The sequence below is a fragment of the Lissotriton helveticus genome, chromosome 1_2 (assembly GCF_964261635.1).
Source record: "Lissotriton helveticus chromosome 1_2, aLisHel1.1, whole genome shotgun sequence".
Lineage (NCBI taxonomy): Eukaryota > Metazoa > Chordata > Amphibia > Caudata > Salamandridae > Lissotriton > Lissotriton helveticus.
This window is the reverse complement of record NC_136058.1, coordinates 451656939-451670112: the sequence shown is the minus strand read 5'-3', so window position 1 is coordinate 451670112 and position 13174 is coordinate 451656939.

The window sequence follows — 13174 nt, the reverse complement described above, 5'->3', positions numbered from 1 at the left end:
TTAGTTCCTTCTGCTTGTGGATAGCCATCTCGATCGTTATAGCAAACCTTGTTCAATCGAAAAAGTAATCCACCTTTTGTTGGCCATCTTAATGTAAAGAGAAGTGTATACCACGCATTACATGAACCATTGTGGGAAAATGGAAGAGGAATAAGAGGTGTTCCTCCTTTCTTTTGATGTCCCGGTAACATCCCACAAACCCAACAGTTGGACGTATTTGTCATATTGTGTGTGTGATGTAGAATTTGAATGAAACTGTTATTCAAGTAAGTCTGTCTATGTCTCTCCTCATGATAGGGCAAAGTAAAATGGAAATGTTCAGATGGAATTGGAGTGGTAGGCAGTAAATAGTCCCGTGCAGGAAACAATCTTTCTATAGTCCAAGCTATTACTGCTATTACCACCATAGTCGTAGCAACAAGAACTGCACCCAAAATGTTTCTATTTCTCAATGTCATAGGTGCCATAGTACAAAGAACGAAAGTTTCAAAAACCAAACTAAAAATAAGAATGTGGTACTGAGAACCGAGGCTGCCGCTGGTGTCTTCTCCGAGATTCAAGACGGGTGTCGCTACACTGGACAGAACTGATCCCCCCCCCTTGATATTCCCGGCTTCCGTTTTCACAAACCTCGGAACGGTTACCAACCAGTCACAAAAATACAAAAATGTATTATTTCCTTGGCCGTAGATTGTACTTCACTCCGCCAGAAGTAGCGTGGTCCGGGAAGGCTCCCTCCGACTCGTTGGGCATAACAGCTGGGCTTTTCTCCGCATTCAAGATGTCTCTGTAATCGGACAGCACTTCAGGGTTCACCAGATCCGGAGAGACACGTCGGCAGTGCGTTGAATGTATCTACCGCTTCTTATTCGTGACTCGCACAGCCGTTCGCGTTGCCAGCAGCACTTGTTCAGGGCCACGCCATCTCGTCTCCAAACTGCTGGATCTCTCAAACACCCGGATCATGACATGGTCGCCAGGACGAAGATTGTGAGCCTCTCCAATGGAATTGTCGGGGAGTGCTTCTCGAACCTGTTGATGGATAGAAAGTAAATCATTTGTTAATCGTGCCAAATAATCGTTCATCATTATACAAGGCACATCATGTATCAAACGAGGCTTTGGAACTCCCCAGGTATTCATGGGCCTTCCAAACACCACCTCATAGGGTGTGAGGCCAGTTCGAGAGTGTGGCACTGATCTAATGGACAATAATGCCAATGGCAAAGCATCCGGCCATTTCAAAGACGTGGATGCCACGATCTTTGCTAGCTTCAGCTTCAGAGTCGCATTATACCTTTCTACTAGACCTGCTGACTGCGGGTGGAATACAGCGTGGAATTTTTGTCTAATTCCCAATCCTTTCAGGACATGCTCCACTATCTTCCCAACAAAATGAGGACCATTATCATTCCACAAGAATTTACAAACACCATAACGTGGGAAGTATTCTTTGAGTAATACCGTAGCTGTTGTTAATGCTGTATTGTCCTTTGTGGGGTAGGCTTCAACCCATTTACTAAAAGCACACACCACCACTAGGACATACTTGAGGTTATTACAGCGCTCCAGTTGGATGTAGTCCATTTGCAGTACTTCGAATGGTGCAGTAGGTGGAACAAACCCTCCTTTAGGAGTAGAGGTCCCTTTAGCAGGATTGTACTGTAGGCATATCAGACAGGTCTGCACTACTCTCCTAGCCGTGCTGGCAATCTCAGGATGCTCCCAAACTCGTGTAATCAATTTCGTAATTGCAAGAGCTCCGACATGTGCCAGCCCATGCATCATTTGAACCATTGCTTGCAAGTAAGCGGCAGGCAATTTCCATTTCTCCATGTCTTTGCTTCTCCAACAACCCTCATCATCCAATACTCCCTCTGTTGCCCATGTTGCAAGTTCTACTTTAGATGCTGACTTCTGTATGTCTAGAATTTCTTCTCTAGCATCATGCCATCGCTCAGCTTGCGATCTCACCACATACATAGGGGAGTCATTTTGCAACATGGCAGTCTCTCTCGCTATGCGGTCTACAAAAAGCATTTCCTTGCCCTATTTTGTCTGTCACTTTCTTATGTGCACTACATTTTATTATCGCCACCTTCTTTGGACATAATAGTGCATTCAGAAGGTCACATACCTGTGGTAAATAAATAAATAATACCCTATTTTTGAATGTATAAATGAATAACAGATAGCTCAATAAATAAGAGTCAAAATTCGAGGTAGTAGGAGTTTCGCAGGTTTATTACAGCATAAAGGACAGGAACAGGACAACCTGCATAGGAATAGGATGGCAGGGCCCAGCAGCTGCTGGGGCTGGATCTGGGATGAGCGCGCTAGCATTTAATAACAATACACAAGCATATATAGTAAAACAGTTGCATTACAGTACATATGATAGGCGGAGCAGTGGGTGGAGCAAAGGGTGTGACGCGTAGCAGTCGCGAAAGATAAGGGTGAAAAAGAGGTGTAACAGGGCGTATACATAGACATGTGATGCAAACGTAACAGAATATGTCATGAATGGGGCGGAAACCATGGAGGGGGCTACCTAAAGAGCCGGGACCTCTAACCTGATGGTGCGCGCAAACTAGCAATGACGTATCACTAGGAGAAGCTGGGGGCTATGAACTCTGTGCTAGGAGCAGAGACTGAAGTCTGGAGAGTCAGGGCGACATGTACCTAAACAGTATCTAGTATCTGATGTTTAGAGAACATGTTGATATAAACTAGAAGTCAGGAGAGGAAAGGCTAACTTGATTCTAAGACTGGACCATGCATTATTCTACATGTAGTGCGTGATGAAGAATATTAAATGACCATTAAATGCAGTATTTCTCTAACGTGGAGACGTGAAGGCTAGACAATGACGGAAACTATTGATGCCGTTCAGTAGCTTAGGAATGCAGAGAAGGAGGACTGAACTGATAACTGGAATCATAACATACTTTTGGCAGACTCAGAGGCAGAGCCAGGCTGAACCGGGCACTGCAAGGCAGGAAGTAAGTGAAGGGTCGAGGATACAGGTGGGGGCTGTATCGCTCCTCAGCGAGGTTTCAGGAGACAGGAGCTGAATCTGGTGTCCAGGCCCTTTTGAGGCCTAGAAACGGGGACTTTACAATGGAATAACGTGCACACTGAGAAACGTGGCAACGTAGCTTTACATAGGCCTGATATTCGTAGCATTCACGAGGACTGGAAACTGGCATATTAGAGGTGGACACAACTATAATTGTGTCTTGAATCGAACATGGGGAATACATATGCATATTTAATCATGCACACATAACATATGATGGATGACACGTAGGGACACAGAACATGGCAAAATTTACTTTTCCACATTCCCTCCTTGTCACTACGTTTCCATCAGGAAACATCAATTTTCATGATACCGTCTATCATTTCATACAGTATCATTTGCTCGTCTCGAATTTTCTTGGAACGGGATTTAGAACGGGGCTTGGGACTAGGAATACAAGAGGTAGCACAAATGCCGCAAATCGCAGGGCCACATTGTATACAGAGACAGCAGCTGAATATGATCGCTACTGCAATACCTAGGAAGGACAATATTTTCCATCCCCATGCGGAAATTATATTCCAGAACCAACCGGACCATGTCCAGGTGCCTGGGTCTTGATGTAACAGATGGGCAATTTTATGGAGTCTGGTTATAGCTGAATAAACAGACGGCGCGTTATTTGGAATGAAAATGCAGCAACTGGATCCGATGACTCTACAGGCCCCGCCCCTATCGGCCAGTATGACGTCAAGGACGAGACGATTCTGTAAAACGACAAATCTCATAGCAGATTGCTCTTCGGTTAAGTTACCTAGAGCAGAAGCAGTTTCATTGACTACTACTTCAAGGGTTCTGGTTAACCTACGGATTAGCTTACTATTCTGGATAGGTCCTATAAAGAAAAAGAAACCTCTGTTGAAATCTGTATACTGTTCTAGAGCAGTTTCAGTATAATCGACAATTGGGGACTCCCTTCTATGTCTAATGTGTACTAGATGTGTATTTCTATGATAATCAGGTGGGGCTAGGAAAACTGGTGGCAGTAGGAAGGCAATGTAACAGGTTCCCTCCCAATCGAGGGGCAGACGAACATATGCAGTTTGACCACAAATAAAATAAGAATGACGTGAAGCTTTGAAAATGGATTTCCCACTGTCACTATATTTGACAATAGTAGTACAATCACTATGTCCTACATGTACAGAACCATAATTTCGGACACATAATTCGCCTTTGACTGGTAGTACTGAAATAGCAGGTAAGTCTGGAGTAGTATCAGACTGAACATTCAAGACCATGAAATTCGAAGAATAATTACCTAAATTATACACTTCATTTTCTAGATCTAACCCGGTTCTGTGGGGGAGACCTTGCTTGTCTGAAAAACATGTACTGTTAAGAAAAGACATATCTGTTGAGGATGACGTTAACGTGGACCATGCTCCACACGAACCATTATGTGAAAATGGATAAGGAAAAAGTGGCAGAACTCCCTTTGGTATCTGAAAAGGGGGGAGTCGACCACACACCCAACAATTAGTGGCATTGCTGGTCTGGTGTGAGTAATGTAACATGCGGATGAATGAGTTATTTCGCATAGCGAGGCGGTAAGAGAGTTCATGAGGAGGCAGGTCACTAAACATATGCTCTACTGTAGCACTAGCAGACATATTTACATGAAGAACTGGGAAATACAAGAAAAATGCATAACTGGTGCAGGAAATCATAATACTGAGAAATAATATGAAACATAGAAAAATGATACATCGGATTGAGTTTTGACGAACTCTCTCACTATGGGGGTCTATTTTATACATGTCAGAAACAGTCTAACCGTTTCACCTAGGGGAGGACTTAGACAATCAAACTGACTGACTTATTTTACTAGACCGGAGTTTTAGCTTGTACTCCTGTTGTGGAGTTTTCTCTAACAGGGGAGGGGTTGTAGCAATGTCTTTTGCGGGACAGTCCTTGAGAACAATATTTTGGCAATCCTTCAAATCCTGGGAAATGTTCTTTAAGACGGGTTTCAGTCCATTAAATTGTTTTACATGAGAAAGGTGCACCCAGCCTTTGCGACCTTCCAACTTCACGGCTGTACGGGTGGTGAGGAGGACCTGTCGGGGCTCTTTCCAGCGAGGCTCCAGCGGACTTGATCTGTCAAAATTCCTCACCATCACCATGGATCCTGGAACGATTTCATGCGGTGCCACCTCGGTATTGTCTGGAAATGCGGCGGCAACCTGTGAACGACATGAGTTGAGGGCAGACATCAAGGAAGCTAGGTAATCTGTCAGCATATTACTTGAAACATCGGTAATACTTCGGGGTCTAGGAGTACCCCACATGTTAGGGGGGCGGCCGAAAACGACCTCATACGGGGACAGACCTGATCTGGAATGTGCGACCATGCGCATATAAAATAAAGCGACTGGCAGAGCTATTAGCCAGTCCACACCTTTTTCTTTGCATACTTTGGCGATACGGATTTTCAGAGTCTGATTATGTCTCTCTACAAGACCGGCTGCTTCAGGATGGCGTACACAATGAAACTTCCACTGGTACCCTAACAACAGGGAAACATGCTTCATGAGTTCAGATGAGAATGGCTGGCCGTTGTCAGAATATACGACTCTAGGGAGTCCATAACGGGGGAAAAACTCACGAACCAACTGCTTGGCAGTGGTCGCGGCTGTGTAATCTGGGACTGGATATGCTTCTGTCCACCTGGACAAAGCGCATACAATTACAAGGACATACTTGAAACCTCGACATCGCTCCATCTGAATATAATCCATCTGGAGAACTTCAAAAGGGTGGTCAGGGGGCTGGAATCCACCTTGTTCCACCGGGACACTTTTACCTGGATTAAACTGACAACATATCATACAGGTACGGACTTTCTGCTTGGCTGCAGCTCGTAAATGCTTGTTGAACCAAATGTTCTGGATACTGTCTAACATAGCTTTTTCTCCTAAATGTGCTGGACTATGTGCGGTATTAATAATGACTTGAACCATGGAGTCGGGGAGAAACCATGTGGCTCTACCCTTTGTTAACCATCCTTGATCTGTCTGGACCCCTCCTTGTTCGGACCATTTCTTGATTTCTTCGGGAGTAGCATGTAACTGGATATCTATGACATCTTGAGTAGGGTCCTTAACTGTCATACATGTAGTCGGATCTGGAGTATGTGTCTGATTAACTGGAATGTCTGGAGTCTGTGCTGTAAGCTTGGCTGTGCGATCTGCTAGATCGTTACCTTGGGAAATAATGTCAGTAACTTTCGTATGTGCTTTGCACTTCATGATAGCGATAGATGTCGGTAAATGTATGGCATCTAACAGTGTTTGAATAAGGAGCCCATGCTGAATCTTGGTTCCATGAGAAGTCATGAAACCTCTCTCCTGCCAGAGCATTCCGAAGTCGTGTACAACTCCAAATGCGTAGCGTGAATCTGTGTAAACATTAACTTTCAAGTTCTTGGCGTGTATGCAGGCTTGGGTCAGAGCAACTAGCTCTGCTGCTTGAGCGGACAGGGTATCAATACGGTGTGTTTCAATAACTTCAGTGTCAGTAGTCACTGCATACGCGGCGACTAGTTCTCCTGTACTTGTTCTCATACATGAACCATCCACATAAAGTGTCAGGTCGGGGTCTGGTAACGGAGTATCTGTCAGATCTTGTCTTGGCTTTGTCGTAATGTTAACTACTTCCACGCAATCATGTGTGGCTGGATTTGAATTAACTGATGGTAACAATGTAGCAGGATTTAAAATGTTGCAGCGTCTGATTTCTATGTGTGGCTGGAACAGTGTCAATTCATAACCTGTTAAACGTGCAATTGTCAAGTGCTGAGTTTGTGTTCGGTTTAAAAGAACTTCCACGGAGTGTGGAACTTGTACTGTCAAGGAGTGTCCTAAGACTATGGAATCACTTTGTCTGATAGCTAGTGCTGTGGCTGCAACTGACTTGAGGCACGCAGGCAGAGCCTGGGCTACAGGATCTAATGTGCTTGAAAAATAAGCACAGGGCTTGTATTGTCCTGCTTGATCTTGTGTGAGAACAGATAATGCTGTACCTTCGCGTTCAGTGACGAAAAGTGTAAAAGGCTTACTGTAGTTTGGTGTCGCTAGAACTGGAGCTTGGCATAAAGCTTTCTTTAACTCATTGAAACTAAGTGTATGTTCAGATGTCCAAGGGAGGACAGTCGATACGGCTGCCTCCTGTGTCGTTAACTGTATCAGTGGCTTGGCTAGAAATGCATACTGAGGAATCCATTGTCTGCAATAAGAAGTAAGGCCGATAAAAGCACGTACCTCCTTCTGGGTCTTGGGCTGAGGAAGACTCGCTATTAACTGGATACGGTCTGGTGTCAACTGTCTACCCCTCTTGGACAGTAAGTGTCCTAAGTAGACCACTTGCTGGACACAGAATTGAAGCTTAGAAGGGGACACCTTGTGCCCCATCTCGGCTAGGAAATACAGAACTGTCAGTGATGCTCGCTCGCAAGCACGTTCAGAACGGGCTGTGATCAGTAGATCATCGACATACTGGAGCAGGGCAGTGTCAGTTGGCATGTGAATGTTGTCTAGTTGTCTTTTAAGTGCTTGACTATAAATACTAGGACTTTCTGTGAAACCTTGAGGAGCGCGTGTGAACATATAGCTCCTTCCATTTAAACAAAATCCGAAAAGGAACTGGCTGTCTGGATGAATAGGGACACTGAAAAATGCGTTCTTGAGGTCTATGACAGTGAAGAACGTGGCTTCGGAATCAATGGCTGTCAATAGGGAAGAGATGTCTGGGACAACTGGGTACTGCGGAATAATACATTTATTAAGCTCTCGTAGGTCAATCACTAATCGATATACTGGGGGTGCATTTGGATCAGTACGTTTCATGACTGGAATGATCGGAGAATTACATACGTTGGAGTCAGTTTCTACAACCACTCCTTGAGCAATAAGCTCGTCAATAATTTTGGATAAGGCTGCTACAGCCTCAGGTGGCAATCTGTACTGTCTGATTCGTGGTAACACTACACCTGGCTTGAGAGTCACACGATAGGGTGTGATTTGCATGTAACCTACATCAGTTGGACCTTGCGCCCATAAGTGCTGCGGAACATTAGACAGTCTTGAATCAAAATCTCGTAATACATAGTGACCCTTAAAGTCACGTAGGAACAATCGTATTCCCTCTGGGGAACAGCATATAACTGCACCCAACTCTTTCAGTGTTTTAATGCCTAATAGATTTTCTGGACATGACTTAGTAAGTAACAGATCAGTAGTGCGGGACAATGGACCTACCTCTAGAGAAACTGGTTTTGAAATCTCATTTACAATAGGTTTTCCTGAGAATCCAAGGGAAACATTTCTTGAGCCTGAGAGCGGAGCCCCTGGAACTTCGGCGTGACTAATTGTGGTCCTACTTGCCCCTGTATCAATCAAAAACTTTCTGTCTTTCCCTAATACTTGACTGTGAACATAGGGACCTTCTTGATCTACAGGTATCTCGATGAGAGGCAAGCCTACCTCCCTCTCTAGGCTGTTTCATGAATACTGCTGGTACTCTGGATACTCAGACTGTGCATACTGGTACATCTGCGATGTAACATGCTGTGTTGCAGCAATAGGCTGTGGTGCGGTAACTGTCTGTTGTGCATTCTGTGGCTGAGGAATCTGTGAAACTTGTTCTTGTCTAGGCGGACGTGGTCTTTCTTTAGTCTTACCAGTAGCTATGTTGTGTTTCAGAACTGCACACTCATTTATAAAATGACCTGGCTGTTTACAATAATTGCAGTTCCCTTTAACGGGAGCTGCAGGATGACTGGCTTGATTCGGACCCCTCTTCTGACTGTCTTGAGGAACAGATTGTGCAACTAGTACTTTCATCTTCGTGTCTTTCATACGTTTTCTTTCGTGTTCTTGTTCTTCTCTGATTCTATTCTGGTGGTATTGGAGCATCTGCAACATCTGGGACGGGGTATTAGCTTGCCAGGTACTTTCGACTTTCAAAACTCGATTCTTAATTTGTGGACTTGAATTCTCGACTAATTTAGTAACAAAAAGGTGAGGGTATGACTCACTACTTGTCTTGAGGCCACTGTTGATGCTGAAACATTTTTCAAATCTAGAATAAAAATCACTAATATCCTCATCTTGCTTCTGTTTACAGGCTGAGATTGCATCCCAGTCTTCTTTTCTAGTTGTCAATAATCTGGGTAAAACTTGTATTAATAATTCTGGTAATTCTTTACATTTATCTCCAAGACCGGTACCTGGTACTCGTGCCTTGTCTTCAGCTTCTAGAACTGCCCAATCGATCTTTTTCTCCCCCACCTCCCATTCTTTTTCCTTGAGCTTTTCATACACCCCTGCGGGCAGCAGAACCTTTAACATTTTAATTATATCTGGATACGTGTATTCTCCCATACGGAGCATGTCTTTCAATTCTCTATGGAACCCTGCTGGATCTTTGTCATGACAGGGAATTAATTTCTTCATCTCGAGGAGTTCCATCTTTGTAATCGGAGTGTAAACAAACACTCGTTCTAGTTCGCCACCCGTTCCTCTGACTGGGTGGACTTCTCGTAACGGATTCTGTCTCTCCATGTAAAATGGTTTACTTTCTGGGGGTGAGACAAAATGCGGGTTCAGAAACGTTCTATACTTGTGACGCTGTTCTAGAATGACACTAATTAAGTCGGTACCTAAACCTTTCCATCTATACTGGAGTAACTCGTTCAGGACATCATGTAATGGACCTGGATCAGAGTGTTGACCCTCATACAAAGTAATGAGGTGCTGAATCATATACATACCCACCAGTCGTTGCTCGGCTGGGGGCATTTTCAGAAACATTTGTGCCACTATTTCGTCTGGAAAAGTGGTAGAATCAGTAATCCATCGGACTGCTGATCGGGCTAGTTCTTGTTCATGCATGGTACTTAACTCACTGTAACCGATTCGTGATTTCAGAATGTGATCGGTAGCTTGAAACACTTGTTTTAGTGAACCTTGTTCTGGTGCTGGAGAATGAAAAATAGACTTGTCTTCTAGGCGTAAATGGCGATCTGGAAATCTAGATTTTCCTACATACGCTATTCTGGCGGGATTCTCGTCGTCTATCTCTTCAGTATCAGAATTACTTTCTTTCTCGCTTACTTGTGCTGCTTTACGTTGTTCGTGTATCTTTATTATTTCTCTCCGGATTTTCTTGTACATACTCTCCATAGCACCGACGGTCTTGTGCTTACCCTCGGCTATATTATCACTCCACCTTGTCAGGATTTTCATTTCGGCCGGATCTTTAGACGGGTAATCTTGTTCTCTTATTAGACAATTGATCAGAAACTTTAATATCATGAGCTGGATCTCGGCTTTCCTTTGAGACATGGCCTCGCTAATGCTTTCTGGATCATCCCCTGTACGGATGAAACGATATATTCTGTCTAGATCTTCTTTCATATTCGGTAAGGTGACTAGATACTCGGCCACCTTTCTTACGCGGAATGAATATAAAACCATATTATCCTCGCCTGGGACTGGATCATAGCCGCATTCGGCAAGGGATTTTCTTATTTCTGCTACAGTCTGATGTCTGGGCGTACGCTGTGACGCTTGTGCATGTAATTCGGCTGTCGTTAAACGCTTGTGTGGCGGCGGGGTTTGAGGAGTACCTCCCCCTGCGGCCCCTAAACTAGAGTCGTCTACTGAGGCTCTTCGTCCTGGCAGAGTGGGAAATGGAAATGCAGGCTGGACTTGTATGGCGGGCTGGACCGGGGGTACCGTAACAGGTACTCCGGTGTCTGGAGGAGCGGGAAGTGCCTGATTTACAGGGACTGGCGGAGCGCGAACAGGATTTGCATATTCTGGGACTGTGTCGTCCAAATAGGACGAAATAAAAATATCAGCTGCGGTCTGTTTGTGACGTAGCTTGGTCGGAACTAATGGTGGCGGGAAATTACTGGATGCCTCTGGGGTCGCTTTTGGCAAGCCCTCGGCAAGGAGAGGATACATACCCCTAATAAGGGCATGCCTCTGTCTGTCCGACTGTTCGGCTTTGACTTGTTCACCTATCTCGATTAGTTCTTTTTCTTGTGCTCGTTCTAAGGATTCTCTACTTAATTCTGACTTTCTGATTTCCTTTTCAGTTCTTTTATGAGCTTCTTTGCGCCATAACTCGATGGCATCTTTCTGTGACTGTCTGGCTTTCTTTTTCCATAATGCTTCTTCTACTCGCATGATGCATTCGGCATCCCATGTACCCGATACGGGCCATCTATACTTTTCTTCTAACCGTTTGGTATACTCTACCCATAAATCTAGATACAATATGGCGCTTATGCCATGCTTCTGATACATAAAATGACCTGGACTGTCCCTAGGCGGAACTGGAACTGCTGCTTCCAGCAGACCCTTTCTGGTTTTTAACTGACGTAATTTCGAAAAGAGCGGCATGACTGAACTATAATCTAGACACAATACAATACACAATAAACACGATACTTATTCCCCATTCATACCACGACATTAAAATACATGAAGAACATTTAAAAATAACAGTTCGAACAGAGTACTACCTGGAATACGGAACACAGAATACATGAATTTTCTTGAGAACAGAACTGACTAGAACAGGAACTAGATGCACTGCTGAAACAGTACGAAACTTACCGGTCTCATAAAGAGACACGTCAGGACCCGCATCCACCGAAGTGGATACTTCGTTTGTGGGTCTGTGTACCACCAACCCACGGACCAGAGTCAATTAAATTGACCCTGTCTAGATACCACCCCAGTAACGGTACTCACCGGGCAGCAAGAACGGAAGGCCTCGGACTGGACTGGACTGCTACGACGACGGACGACGAACTTCGGACTTCAGTTACGGTGGGCCTCCGGATACCTCGGACCTTGGACTCTCGGCTTGGGCTCTGGTCGGGACTCGCCGCGTTCCTCCACCGTCTCGTTTGGATGCTGGACCGCCTCCTCCGTCTCCTCCGTGGGCCTGAGGGATACTTGGAGCAGAAATATCTGCCGGTGCGCAGAAGAGTTCCGTCACGACTGCAGAGGGTCAGGGGGTCGGCGTGGCTTCACCGACGCGTGGGGAAAGGGCAAGTCCCTATTCGGGCGCCATTATGTGGTAAATAAATAAATAATACCCTATTTTTGAATGTATAAATGAATAACAGATAGCTCAATAAATAAGAGTCAAAATTCGAGGTAGTAGGAGTTTCGCAGGTTTATTACAGCATAAAGGACAGGAACAGGACAACCTGCATAGGAATAGGATGGCAGGGCCCAGCAGCTGCTGGGGCTGGATCTGGGATGAGCGCGCTAGCATTTAATAACAATACACAAGCATATATAGTAAAACAGTTGCATTACAGTACATATGATAGGCGGAGCAGTGGGTGGAGCAAAGGGTGTGACGCGTAGCAGTCGCGAAAGATAAGGGTGAAAAAGAGGTGTAACAGGGCGTATACATAGACATGTGATGCAAACGTAACAGAATATGTCATGAATGGGGCGGAAACCATGGAGGGGGCTACCTAAAGAGCCGGGACCTCTAACCTGATGGTGCGCGCAAACTAGCAATGACGTATCACTAGGAGAAGCTGGGGGCTATGAACTCTGTGCTAGGAGCAGAGACTGAAGTCTGGAGAGTCAGGGCGACATGTACCTAAACAGTATCTAGTATCTGATGTTTAGAGAACATGTTGATATAAACTAGAAGTCAGGAGAGGAAAGGCTAACTTGATTCTAAGACTGGACCATGCATTATTCTACATGTAGTGCGTGATGAAGAATATTAAATGACCATTAAATGCAGTATTTCTCTAACGTGGAGACGTGAAGGCTAGACAATGACGGAAACTATTGATGCCGTTCAGTAGCTTAGGAATGCAGAGAAGGAGGACTGAACTGATAACTGGAATCATAACATACTTTTGGCAGACTCAGAGGCAGAGCCAGGCTGAACCGGGCACTGCAAGGCAGGAAGTAAGTGAAGGGTCGAGGATACAGGTGGGGGCTGTATCGCTCCTCAGCGAGGTTTCAGGAGACAGGAGCTGAATCTGGTGTCCAGGCCCTTTTGAGGCCTAGAAACGGGGACTTTACAATGGAATAACGTGCACAC